Here is a 14,286-nt window from a genome sequence, read left to right as displayed (position 1 = left end):
TTCTTCTGGCATGTGCTGGGGCATCAGTCAGAACTGCAGTTTTAACTCAGGCACCCTCCTGCAAAATAGAAAGTGTGCCCCTCAATCGGAAATCTGTGTCAGCAGCTTTTTTAAAAATAATTTCACTGATCTTGGCAGTAAATGAGGAGAAAGTTATAACTGACTTTCTTCAAAAGTAAATACATATGATAGCGACAGTGATAAATTGCAGCTATAAACAGTGAGCGTCCCCTGAAGGCATTGGCAGGTACTACCATGTCAGGGAATTGCAAGGAAATGTGCAACTTCTTGGAAATTGGACCATGGTGTGCCAGATTTTCCACTCTATGTGATTGAATTTCAATGGAGAATTAAAAACTGAAAGTTTCCTCACAGGTGGATAGGGTAGTTAAGAAAGCTTATGGGGTGTTAGCTTTCATAAGTCGAGGGATAGAGTTTAAGAGTCGCGATGTAATGATGCAGCTCCATAAAACTCTGGTTAGCCACACTTGGAGTACTGTGTCCAGTTCTGGTCGCCTCACTATAGGAAGGATGTGGAAGCATTGGAAAGGGTACAGAGAAGATTTACCAGAATGCTGCCTGGTTTAGAGAGTATGCATTATGATCAGAGATTAAGGGAGCTAGGGCTTTACTCTTTGGAGAGAAGGAGGATGAGAGGAGACATGATAGAGGTGTACAAGATAATAAGAGGAATAGATAGAGTGGATAGCCAGTGCCTCTTCCCCAGGGCACCACTGCTCAATACAAGAGGACATGGCTTTAAGGTCAGGGGTGGGAAGTTCAAAGGGGATATTAGAGGAAGGTTTTTTACTCAGAGAGTGGTTGGTGCGTGGAATGCACTGCCTGAGTCAGTGGTGGAGGCAGATACGCTAGTGAAGTTTAAGAGACTACTAGACAGATATATGGAGGAATTTAAGGTGGGGGCTTATATGGGAGGCAGGGTTTGAGGGTCGGCACAACATTGTGGGCCGAAGGGTCTGTACTGTGCTGTACTATTCTATGTTCTATGTTCTATGAAAATTAGGGCCTTACGCAGAAGATCACAAAATTTGCAGCATTCTCTTCAGGCCCATGAATATGATGTTGTGCCTATCGCAAAGATGACTGAATTGGCGAAGACAAGAACTCAACGCTCAGGTCAGTTGAGGGGGTGTGGTGATATGAAATATTGAAATATTGCTTCAGGAATTTAGTGCTGCACTAATAGATGAGAGTATCCGAGAAGGTTCCTCAAACGAGGTCACCTTTGTAAAACTTTGGTAGAAAAAAATCTACTAAAATTCTCAAGCTGGAGAAAGTGCAGAAAAAAAATTATGAGGACAAAAGGGCCTGTGCTAAAGAGAGAGATTGGCCACCATGGAAATTTATCCCTTGGACATAGGAGAATAACTCGTAGACGCTTGCAAAATCATGAAGAGTATGGATAAGGCAGAAAGGATCATGGTCCTTTCTCCGGAGTTGGGGTGGCCAAATTAAGATAGGGGCAGAGATATAAGATAGGAAGTGAGAGATTTCAAAGAGATCTGAGAAGTACTGCAACTTCTTTCCACAAAGGGTAGTGAGTGCCTGGATTGTGTTGGCAGAGGAAGAGTTTGAGACGGGTAAGTGCATGAAGGGGAAGAGCTTGGAGGGGTTTGGGCTGAAATCAGGTAAATGGGACTAACAGGAGGATGCTGTAGTCAAGTGTGGACCAGTTAGTCTGAAGGTCTATTTCAGTGCTGCATTACTCTGAGACTCTATCATCTGGTCATAACCAACTCTTCAACCATGTACTCTTCACCTATCTCCTTCCAGCCTGTCTTCCCTCCCCCTCCCTTTTTTATTCTAGCATCTTCCCCCTTCCTTTCCAGTCCTGATGAAGGGCCTCAGCCCAAAAAGTCGACTGTTTATTCCCCTCCATAGATGCTGTCTGACCTGCTGAGTTCCTTCAGCATTTTGTGTGTATTATTTTACTGTTTTTTGGAGCTCGGTGGGCATATTGACAGCTGTAATCTCCACATGGCACAAAATATTGGCTGGAAAATGTTACGTTGACAGGTGCTATATGAATGAAAGGCCCTCCGATCATTGAATTTCTAGGAACTTGCTGAGTTCATAGGGATGTATTGGCCTTGTCAACAATTCACAATTAATTCATTCACTGTGAGACATATTTTGTGAAAGATTCTGCAAATATTCTTTTATATCGAGGATATAATAAGCATGCCTTTGTGTAGATGTTATTGTTTATTTTAAGATGATGTTGATGAGTGACATACAGAAGGAAAAATTTGGAATTTTCCCCACCCATTATATCTCCTGAGGGAAAGTTTGGTATAACACTCCAATACAAGCAAAACCTCCTCCATCCCCAGGTTATGACTCAATCCTGGCCAGTTACATTCACCTTGTGATTTTGAGTTCAACTATCAGAATCAGAATTAGGTTGATTTGGTGACCTATGAAATTCTCGTCACTCCTAATAGGGACCTTCAGAGGGCAGGGAAAGTCCAGCCTAGTGTAGATCCATGCTCAAAGTTTGGGACTGATGTCTTTACCATACATGATCATCAGCAGGGGATTGTCTCAACTCACACAATGAAGGCTGGCAATATTGGAACCCAAGTGCAGAGGGAAGACCGACTCCAATGTAGAGATGGTGACAAGAGTTTATTCATAATAATTCCAAAAGAACATAGGCAGCACCTTACAAAGAGTGAGTCACTCAAGAAAAACACAAGGAACACTAAATCTTTCCCTCCCCCCCCCTGCATTCTGCAGGGATCGCTCCCTATGCAACTCCCTTGTCCATTCGTCCCCCCCATCCCTCCCCACTGATCTCCCTCCTGGCACTTATCCGTGTAAGCGGAACAAGTGCTACACATGCCCTTGCACTTCCTCCCTTACCACCATTCAGGGCCCCAAACAGTCCTTCCAGCTGAGGCAACACTTCACCTGTGAGTCGGCTGGGGTGATATACTGCGTCCGGTGCTCCCGATGTGGCCTTTTATATATTGGCGAGACCTGACACAGACTGGGAGACCGCTTTGCTGAACATCTACGCTCTGTCCACCAGAGAAAGCAGGATCTCCCAGTGGCCACACATTTTAATTCCACGTCCCATTCCCATTCTGACATGTCTATCCACAGCCTCCTCTACTGTAAAGATGAAGCCACACTCAGGTTGGAGGAACAACACCTTATATTCCGTCTGGGTAGCCTCCAACCTGATGGCATGAACATTGACTTCTCTAACTTCCGCTAATGCCCCACCTCCCCCTCGTACCCCATCTGTTACTTATTTTTATACACACATTCTTTCTCTCACTCTCCTTTTTCTCCCTCTGTCTCTCTGAATATACCCCTTGCCCATCCTCTGGGTCCCCCCCCCCATCTTTCTTCCCGGACCTCCTGTCCCATGATCCTCTTGTATCCCTTTTGCCAATCACCTGTCCAGCTCTTGGCTCCATCCCTCCCCCTCCTGTCTTCTCCTATCATTTTGGATCTCCCCCTCCCCCTCCAACTTTCAAATCCCTTACTCACTCTTCCTTCAGTTAGTCCTGATGCAGGGTCTCAGCCTGAAATGTCAACTGTACCTCTTCCTAGATGTGCTGCCTGGCCTGCTGCGTTCACCAGCAACTTTTATGTGTGTTGCAGGAACACTAAATGATTAATGACTCTCATTAAGCAACAATTAACCAATTCAGGTACTCCGAAACACCTCAGACCTCAACCCTCTTCAGCACCCCACACAGGCTCAAAGAGCTCATTACACCCAACAGTAAATTACAAAATGGAAATGGAGAAATTCTTGGAAAGAAGAATAGATTGCAGTCCATGGAGAAGTAACAGGAGAATTGATGTCATTTGATCTCACTGAGACTTGTAAGAGGATTCTGGATGGTTAGTTACTCAAATGGTTAGGATTTGGTGGTTCCTAAAGATTGTCATATTAGTGGGGAGTGAGTGGGTAGTGGGGATAAGCTTCTACTACCTATCAAGTGCTCTCAAATAGCTGCTGACAACCAAGTCCAGTTCCTGGCCTTCACATGTGACTTAGCTACTAAGCCCAGTGGAACTGTTTCTACTGACAGAAGAAGGGGCAAAAACAGGTTACTGGTGCCTTAAAACCTGTCGCTCTGAGCAGATAGGGCTTGTCAGCCACGGCTAGCAGCTCGCCTAGGAGAAGAGAAGCTCTGGTCTCAAACCTCCGCTGCTTTGCGGCTACACCCACTCATGGGAAGGATCCAGGAGTAAACCCAGAGCTGGAGTCCCTAAAGCAGTCCTACTTTGAGTTCAATACTGACTGGCAACTCCTGTGACACCACTGCTGCCAAACTGTGTTGCTCTCTGCTGTTCCTTCGGATTCATCAGCTTTTCCTCTGGGTGCACTGGTTTCCTCCCACATTCCAAAGACATCCAGGTTAGTAGGTTGATTGGTCTCGAGACGTAATTGGGTGGGGCGAGCTGGTTGTTAACACCAAGCCACAGACATCATGATCGGTGACTGACAATTTGATCTTGAGATAGTATAATGTGGCATCTTAAAGCAGGAGATGGAGAAATGGGAATGCAAGGATGTCACGGGTGGGAGGTCTCACTAAATGCTTCGGCAGCTGAAAGCACAGAATGAGATTAGTATAACACACACAGAAAATGTAAGGGGAACTCAGCAGGTCGGGTGGTATCTATGGAGAGGAATATAGAGTCAATATAGGGCCAAGATGAAAGAGACCAGAAATCAGGAAACAGAAAGGTTGTGGTGGGGTTTGCAGGGTTGGACATGGTTTAAGAAAAAGGGAAGGACAAAGGCCAGGATGTGATTTGGAGGGCTCTTCCAAGGCATCAGAGGGCTATGCGTGTGTGGTAAGAAATCCTGTGGGTGTTACACACGACTGAATGCCATTCCACACGGCTGACTACTTCTTTATATGCTAGTGTGTTAGATTTACAAAGGATTTTGAGTAAAAAAAAGACTTTGGAATCCACATTCTAAGTCACCAATTTCCTCCAGAAACAATTCACTGAGGGAACATTTACTGTGTAGCAATATACCATGGATTTAAACTGGTGGGTTTCAGACTGGCAATTTTACCGTGGATGGATGTAGAACTGGGAGGCAATCATGTGCAAGGGGATGTAAAGGGAGGTTAGGGATGGGTTGCAAATCAAGGCCGATGATGAACTAAGGGTAAGTTATAAGGAGAAATTTTTTATTGGGCCCATTAACAATTTGGCCAAATCTCAATTCAAAACAAAAACAATTAAATGCCTTAATATCAATTATCCTTGAAGTTTTGAAGATTACAGCAAAATATGTTAACAAAATAGTTGTATGTAATTCATCAAGTGAAGAAGAAGCACTCTGTTATTTTGGTCTCATATATACTCCTCCTGCTAAGTGTTAAGAAGTCAACTATCTGAAGAATAGTTAGACTATTGGAGTGAAGAGCAACTGACATTTGAAAATAAAATTCTTTTCCAATGAGGTGTGAAAGCTTGCTTGGTGATTTTCAGTATTTATTAAATTCTTTGTGCAGTTATGGTAGTCACTGTCTATTTCTGTACAGCTTGTCTGTGGTTGAAGGGCTTTGGGTTGAGTCAGTGCAATTAGCGCATGGCTGTCACTCGAAACTATGCATTTATTTCGTTTTGTTGTTTTTATTCAAATTGCTTTCCTGTGCACCAGCTAACAGGCTATTGCAGGTTAGGTTAGCTGACTCCATCTCTGCTTCAAGACCATCCTTTGCAGAGATCTTCACCCTTGCTTATAGCCGTAACACTGGATTCTTATTTCTGGACCAACACTTTCCATTCTCTGAGCCTGAGCTGAGGAAAATCCCTACTTCTCATGTTCGAACAGGCACCTGCCATTATTAATTCAATTTCTCTTGGTTACAAGTTGGCCAATTCACTCTCAAAACAAAACAAAGTCAACAAAATGTTTTATTATGAATGACACTTCTGGTTTAAGTTGGCACTACTGAAGGCAGGCGAAAACTTACTGGTAATCTTTGAACACCAGAGATTCTGCAGATCTGGTAATCTGGAGCAACGCACATTAAGTGCTGGAGGAACTCAGCAGGTCAGTCAGCGTCTATCAAATGGAATAAAGAGTTAACATTTTGGGCCGAGGCCCTTCATCGGGACAATTGTCAATTATCCTTAAGTTTTGAAGATTTCAGCAAACTATGTTAACAACACAGTTGTGTATAATTCACCAAATGAAGAAGAAAATGATTTACTATTCTGGAACTGCACTGGCTCCTGGCACAACAATACCTCCCATTGTTCATCATTCATAAATCACCCATGGCCTCACCCTGTTCTATCTCTGTCTCCTCCTTTTGTCCAACAGCACAGTGAGATTTCCGAAATCTTCCGTTCTGGACTCTTGCACACCCTCCATTTTAATCACCTATGGCAGTTGGGCCGCCTGCTACCAAGAACAAAGCTCTGGAATTCCATTCTTAAACTTTTCTGCCTACTTCGTAAAGATAGTTGTAAAACTGGCGCTTTAACAAGAGCATTGGTATTTCCTTTTGAGTATTGGTTTTATGTTCATCTCACAATGCTCCATTTAAAGGTTCAAAGTAACTTTATTATCAAAGCACATGTACATCACCATATACAACCCGGAGATTCACTTTCTTGCAGGCATTTGAACTAAATACAAGAAACACAATAGAATCATTGAAAGACTGCACCCAACTGGACGGACAAACAACCTATGTGCAAAAAACAAACTGTGCAAATACAAAAAGGAAAAAAAAAGTAATAATAAATAACTAAACAATAAATGTTGAGAACATGAGATGAAGAGTCCTTAAAGGTGAGTCTATAGGTGAGCGCAGCCCCATCCCCAGTGAAGTTGAGTGTTATCCTGTCTGGTTGAAGAGCCTGATGTTGAGGGGTAGTAATTGTTCCTGAAACTGGAGGTGTGGGTCCTGTGGGTCCTGAGGCTCCTGTGAGGCCTGGGTGGCAGGGGTCTCTGATAATGGATTCTCCATTCCTGTGACAACGCTCTATGTTGATGCTCAATGATCGGGGAGGGATTGTCTTATAACCATATAACAATTACAGCATGGAAACAGGCCATCGCAGCCCTTTTAGTCTGTGCCGAGCTCTTACCCTATCCTATTCCCACCAACCTGCACTCAGCCCATAACCCTCCATTCCTTTCCTGTCCATATATCCATCCAATTTAACTTTAAATGACAACATCGAACCTGCCTCAACCACTTCTGCTGGAAGCTCGTTCCACACAGCCACCACTCTCTGAGTAAAGAAGTTCCCCCTCATGTTACGCCTAAACTTTTGTCCTCTAATTCTCAACCCATGCCCTCTTGTTTGAATCTTCCCCACTCTCAATGGAAAAAGTCTAACCATGTCAACTCTATCACTCCCTCTCATAATTTTAAACATCTCTATCAAGTCTCCCCTCAACCTTCTACGCTCCAAAGAATAAAGACCTAACTTGTTCAACCTTTCTCTGTAACTTAGGAGATGAAACCCAGGCAACATTTTAGTAAACCTCTTGTGATGGACTGGGCTGTATCCATGATACTTATCTATCTATTTATTTATTGAGATACATTGTGGAGTAGGCCCTCCCAGCTCTTTCAGCTGCGCTGCCCAGCAACATTCCGATTTAACCCTAGCCTAATCACGGGCTAACCCTAACCTATCAACTGGTACATCTTTGGACTGTGGGAGGAAGCCAGAGCACTCAGAGGAAACCCACGCGGTCACGGGGAGAATGTATAAGCTCCTTATAGTGCCAGGAATTGAACCCAGGCCGCCGGTACTGTAGAGTGTTGCTCCAACCACTACGCTACTGTGCTGCCGCCCACTTTTTGTAGGAGTTTCCATTCGAGGGCATTGGAGCTTCCGTACCGGTCTGTGATGCAGCCAGTCAACATACTCTCCAGTACACATCCAAAAAGTTGGTCAAATTTTTAGATGTCATGTCAAATCTTCGCAAACTTCTAAGTGGAGGTGCAGCTGTGCTTTCTTCAATGATTACACTTACACGAACGTTAAAGGCATTATAAAACTGAAAACAATGTGGTTAACATGACTGAACTACATACTCAGCTAGACACTAACATTTTCTGTTGATGTGCTTCCATTCGGTGCCTTTCCTTGCATTCAAAACATGGATTTGGTGCAATGGAATGAGAAACATCGTCAGCATCCTGCAGCTAATAGCCACCATCCAGATTTGAATTGTCACCCCGCTTCACATCAGCGAATTCCGGAGTGGCTGATAGATAATTATCATTGCATATCTTGTTTCCAATCTGAGTATTAATAATAAGAAGAGATCTAACAGTCAAAAGAATTTCACACATACACCATCACTAATCATTATGCAAAGTCACTTCATGGCTAATACTCACTTGACAAGTACTTTGTACCCTTTTCTTTTGCTGGGTCCTACTTTCCTGTCTTTAAGGAAGATTTTGGATGATCCAATCACTCTAACCTAGTGCTAGAAGGAATTGTCATCGACCATGTATGTAAAGATTTTGTTTTACTTTTTTTTCTTTTTTATGGATATGTGTATATAGGGTACTGTGCAAAAGTCATAGGGACATATATATATATAAAATATAGGTTACCTCACACTTTTGCACAAAACTGTAGTAATTCTATGTATTGCACTGTACTGCTGTCGCAAAAAAAATCATAACATATGAGAATAATGATAAACCTGAATCTATTGTGGGTTAAGGGTGGGAGGGGGACAGGCAGAGGGAAATTATGGTTGGGAAAAGGGGAAGGGAAAGGTGAGGGAGCGGGAAGCACCAGAGAGACATTCTGTAATGATTAATAAACCAATGGTTTGAAATCAAATGTGCTTGCCCGGTGCCTCAAGGCTGGGTGTGTCTGCACTCATGCCAACCCCCTCCTCTAGCAATTCTTCTCTCCCACTTGTCCCACAGCGCTCCACCCTCACCATTCTCAACATCTTTTGCTCCCATCAGATTTATAAACTCGCTCTCCACTCCACAGTGACAAATACAGTACTGTGCAAAAGTCTTAGTCACCCTAGCACTATATATGTTTGTGTGTGTGTCTGTCTGTCTATGTAGTATATATAATGATTAAAACTTATTTTTTAAATTGAAAGAATCTTGTTTTTTTTTCCATGCTACCTGAACAGTTGTAAGGAAAGGATTGGTGCAACATGGATTGGAGAGTGAATCTTAATTCTCCATCTCCTATCTTGTGTATTCCTCTATAGTTGTTTTTTGCCCTCAGTTGAATTCTATGAACTGGAGGCCTTTCAGCCCATTGTCAATAATTTACTTTCTTTGATTTGGTCCGATTCTCCATGTTCTTTTCCCAGAGTCTGGCAAATTTGCCTTTTTTAAGAGTTAACTATTCAGCCATGGATTCCACACCATCTTGCATTGTAAATGAGACATGTGGTATACTTTCTGATCTTTTTCTCAGGTACAAATCCACATACCTACTTCACCTAGCCAATGGGAAGGGGATGGTGTGTGTCAATAATTGTACTGATCTTCCTTGGCCAATTATTTAATGACAATGTCCTTTGGTTACCATTTTCCTTGTCATGGGAAAGAGTATCTCACATCAGCCCACCTGCCCATAACTTGCATCATCTTGTTCAACCAGCATGTTTTATTTTGGAAATGTTTTGTTCTAAATATGAAACTTCTTGGGAAGTATTCTGAAATTTAACACAAAAGCTTAAATGACCAATTATTGTAGTTGAATCTTAAATGATAATGATGATATTTAGCTTCTAATTATTGCTGTGAACTGAAGTCAATGTTATCGAGTCAGAGAACACTACAGTGTAGAAACAGGCCATTTGGCCCTTCTAGTCAATGTTACCGAGTCAGAGAACACTACAGTGTAGAAACAGGCCATTTGGCCCTTCTGGTCAATGTTATCGAGTCAGAGAACACTACAGTGTAGAAACAGGCCATTTGGCCCTTCTGGTCAATGTTATCGAGTCAGAGAACACTACAGAGAACAGGACGTTGGGCCCTTCTGGTCAATGCTGAACCAATATTCGAAACACAAGAAAATCAGCAGATGCTGGAAATCAGAAGTAACACACACAAAATACTGGAGGAACTCAGCAGGCCAGGCAGCATCTAAGGAAGTGACTGAACAGTCGATGTTTCGGGCCGAGACTCTTCTTCAGGACTGGAACTATTATTCCACCCAGTCCACTCGACAAGCACCTGGACCATAGCCATCCATGCTCCTCCCATCTGTGTTCTCATCCAAACTTTACTTCAACGGTGAATCTAGCCCGCATCCGTCTCTTCCACTAGCAGCTCATTCCACACTCTCAGCACCCTGTGAGTGAAGAAGCTCTTCTTAAATTTTTCACCTTTCACTCTTAACCTATGACTTCTAGTTCTATTCTCACCCACCCTCAGTTGAATTCTCACCCACCCTCAGTTGAATTCTCACTTCTCAGTTCTATTCTCACCACCCTCAGTTCTATTCTCACCACCCTCAGTTCTATTCTCACCCACTCTCAGCTCAATTCTCACTCACCATCAGTTCAATTCTCACCACCCTCAGTTCAATTCTCACTCACCATCAGTTCAATTCTCACCACCCTCAGTTCTATTCTCATCCACCCTCAGTTCAATTCTCACCACCCTCAGTTCAATTCTCACCCACCCTCAGTTGAATTCTCACCACCCTCAGTTCTATTCTCACCACCCTCAGTTCAATTCTCACCACAGTTCAATTCTCACCCACCCTCAGTTGAATTCTCACCACCCTCAGTTCAATTCTCACCACAGTTCAATTCTCACCCACCCTCAGTTGAATTCTCACCACCCTCAGTTCTATTCTCACCATCCTCAGTTCTATTCTCATCCACCCTCAGTTCAATTCTCACCCACCCTCAGTTCAATTCTCACCCACCCTCAGTTGAATTCTCACCGACCCTCAGTTCTATTCTCACCCACCCTCAGTTCTATTCTCACCAGCCTCAGTTCTATTCTCACCACCCTCAGTTCAATTCTCACCACAGTTCAATTCTCACCCACCCTCAGTTGAATTCTCACCACCCTCAGTTCTATACTCACCACCCTCAGTTCAATTCTCACCACAGTTCAATTCTCACCCACCCTCAGTTGAATTCTCACCACCCTCAGTTCTATTCTCACCATCCTCAGTTCTATTCTCATCCACCCTCAGTTCAATTCTCACCCACCCTCAGTTCAATTCTCACCCACCCTCAGTTGAATTCTCACCGACCCTCAGTTCTATTCTCACCCACCCTCAGTTCTATTCTCACCAGCCTCAGTTCTATTCTCATCCACCCTCAGTTCAATTCTCACCACCCTCAGTTCAATTCTCACCCACCCTCAGTTGAATTCTCACCGACCCTCAGTTCTATTCTCACCCACCCTCAGTTCTATTCTCACCCCCCTCAGTTGAATTCTCACCACCCTCAGTTCTATTCTCACCCATCCTCCGATGAACAAGCCTGCTTGCATTTAATCCTATCTATACCCTTCATAATCTTGTATGCCAAAGTCATAAAGACAAATTGTACTTTAAATACTACCTTCTCTCTTTGCACAGATTACATCTGACGTAATTTTTTCCCTACAGTACACAGGATTTTTAGAAAAGATGATGCAGAATGTCCACAAAACCTATGAAGGTTTTATGTATTTATTCAGAGGTACAGGGTGGATAGGCCCTCTGGTCCTTAAGTAGCACCTCCCAGTAACGCCCAATAACACTAATCACAGGACAAATTACAATGACCAACTAACCCACCCGGTACCTCGTTGGACTGTGGGAGGAAACCAGAGGACCCAGTGAAAAGCCACGTATTCCAAGGGGAGAACATACAGATACCCCTTACAAATGACACTGGGATTGAACCAGGATTGAACTCCAGAGTCCGACGCAGCAAGCTGTTATGGTATCACGTTAACCGCTGTGGTACAGAGGCGACCAGTGATAGCAGCAAGATGGTGAACATGATAGCAGACAAATTAAGGCACAGAGATGGGGATCCAGTCTGCTGCCTACCACTTGGCAGAGATGCTGTTAAGCCAGAAGTTACAGGACCTCAAACCAATAACAATGAAAAAATAAACAAAAAAATAATTGGAAGTTTGGATGGTGTTTAACTTGGGGAGCTTGGAGCTGTGGTGTCCTGCCCACTTTTTTCTGTGAACTGTCCTTAACACAAATAGTTTACAACCTGGTAATGCAGTCACTAAACAAGATCTCTCATGCCCGCAGATCTCAGCAGTAGGCCAAATCCATATTCCTCATCTCCTGGGCTCTGCTTAAGTTTGGCGTCCGTAAGCTGGGGAGGGAGAAGAATCTGCAATGGAGATTGTGGATTTGGGAGATGGTGCTGGTGAAAATGTGAAGAGTTGCTTCTTTGCATCCAGTGGATGGAACGGCCAAGAAGGAGTGTAGACAGTTTCAAGGTGTTCAGTGAATCACTCTGCCATGACTTGTTCACTTCAAAGTCTGAAGATAAAAAATTACCGTATTGTTATGGCTAGAACAATTGTATTCATCACTGGCAAACAAAGAATTAAATGATTTTCTTCTGAATCTATAATTTTCTTATGCTAGTCTTTCGACTACAAAAATATTTTGCTTCCTGAATACTTTTGGGTGTATCCTATGGAGTTTGGGCTGCGGATCATGAAAATCACCATGAAATTTCCCTATCACACGCCATTTTTTTGAAAGTGCCGGTATTTTTTTCTATTTCAATTCATAATTCAAGTCAATTAAAATGTTGGCCACAATGTCAGCTGAAAAGCCTTCTAGCTTGTCCAGGCATGCCTGGACATGCTTAGGCAGGGCAGGTTTTAAAAGCATCACACCACACTGTTCTATGCATTGTGTTTACATGTATATCGGTTGCCATCACTTTGATGCTTATACTCTATGTCAATATTGCATCAGCTCTGATACTTTCTGTTATATTTATGGTTAATATACACTTAAATCTCAAAGACAGAGCATGACTCCTCTTATTAAGAAAGCCTATGAGCTCCACTTCGGGTGTAAAATTGCTCCTCGCATTTGTCATGCTGTCTGCACTGTTGACCTTAGAGCTTAGCTCAGAGAAACTCGGAAGTCAATGCCATTCGCTGTCGCGGTGATATGGCGAGAGCAGAAGGATCATGTGACAGACCGCTATTTCTGTCTGACTGGTGTGTTTGGCTTCTCTGCTAAAAACAGGAAATCCATTGACTACCTCAGTCTCCCTTCATCAATGAAACTTATACCGCATGACGATACTCTTCCAGTACCAAAGCCACTGGAGACATGGAGACTAGAGGACGCAGATGAAGATGCCATGATGCACGAGTCTGGAATGGAAAACAACACTGATACTGATACAGAATTTCAAACCTTTATGTCGGGTGAATCTCATCTGATAATTCAATCTGAGTTAAATGCTCTAGTCAGAAACGTGGGTTTGTCAATGGCAAACCCACCAGATTCAAGACTGCAAGGATGGAATCTGCTGTCTCCAGGCACAAAAAATTTCCATGAAGGATTTTGATATTTGAGACAGATGTTTTCTACAATAACTGATGCCAAGATTAAGCAAGGCATTTTTGTTGGTCCACAAATCAAACAAGTCATCAAGGACAGACAATTGGAAGAACTTCAAGAGGAACTGGAGAAAATCACATGGAAGGCATTCTAGGCTGTTGTTGAAAATTTTCTTGGCAACCACAGAGCTGGTTGACAACGTCGCTTCAAGCATACAAAACCATGAAATGCAGCAAGTCACAAAACATTCATTTTCTACATTCCCATTTAGACTTCTTCCCTGCAAAGCTTGGTACTGTCAGTGACGAGCATAGTGAAAGGTTTCACCAGGACATTGCGGTCATGGAGAAACGGTATCAGGGCAACTGGAATTCTTCAATGCTGGCTGATTATTGTTGGACACTTAAAAGGCAGGCCTCAGTCACCGAGTACAAATGAAAATGATAAAAAAAAACACTTTTAGCTAGGTTGAACTATTGCAAAGTGTCAACACCATTATTCAAATAAATGCATTATATTCAATAAAAGTTAATTTTTTGTTTCTCCAAATTCCGTTTTGTGATAATAGTAGTCTGAGATTATATTTGTGTTCAGCTTCAAGTGGTCTATCATAACCACAAAACATTTCAGAGGAAGCAACAGATTAAAATAAACTTTGCTGTCCAGTGTTATTTTTATGTTAAAGAAAGTATTTAGATTGTTTTTGCAGAAAGTAACTGAAATTAGTATTTATGATTGCCTGTGGTTTGCTTTTCA

General features: G+C 42.8%; 1 long non-coding RNA gene across 1 annotated transcript in view; it reads right to left on the bottom strand.

The window, feature by feature from the left end:
* Window positions 1-11,718: 11,718 nt before the first annotated feature.
* LOC140190574 (uncharacterized) overlaps window positions 11,719-14,286 on the bottom strand; it is a 65,519-nt gene continuing 62,951 nt past the window's right edge. The window contains exon 3 of the long non-coding RNA XR_011883635.1: window positions 11,719-12,483. This is a non-coding gene — a long non-coding RNA (uncharacterized lncRNA). The remainder of the gene's footprint in view (window positions 12,484-14,286) is intronic.

The sequence above is a fragment of the Mobula birostris genome, chromosome 30, assembly GCF_030028105.1.
Source record: "Mobula birostris isolate sMobBir1 chromosome 30, sMobBir1.hap1, whole genome shotgun sequence".
NCBI classification, from domain to species: domain Eukaryota; kingdom Metazoa; phylum Chordata; class Chondrichthyes; order Myliobatiformes; family Myliobatidae; genus Mobula; species Mobula birostris.
This window is presented reverse-complemented; position numbering and strand designations above follow the sequence as displayed.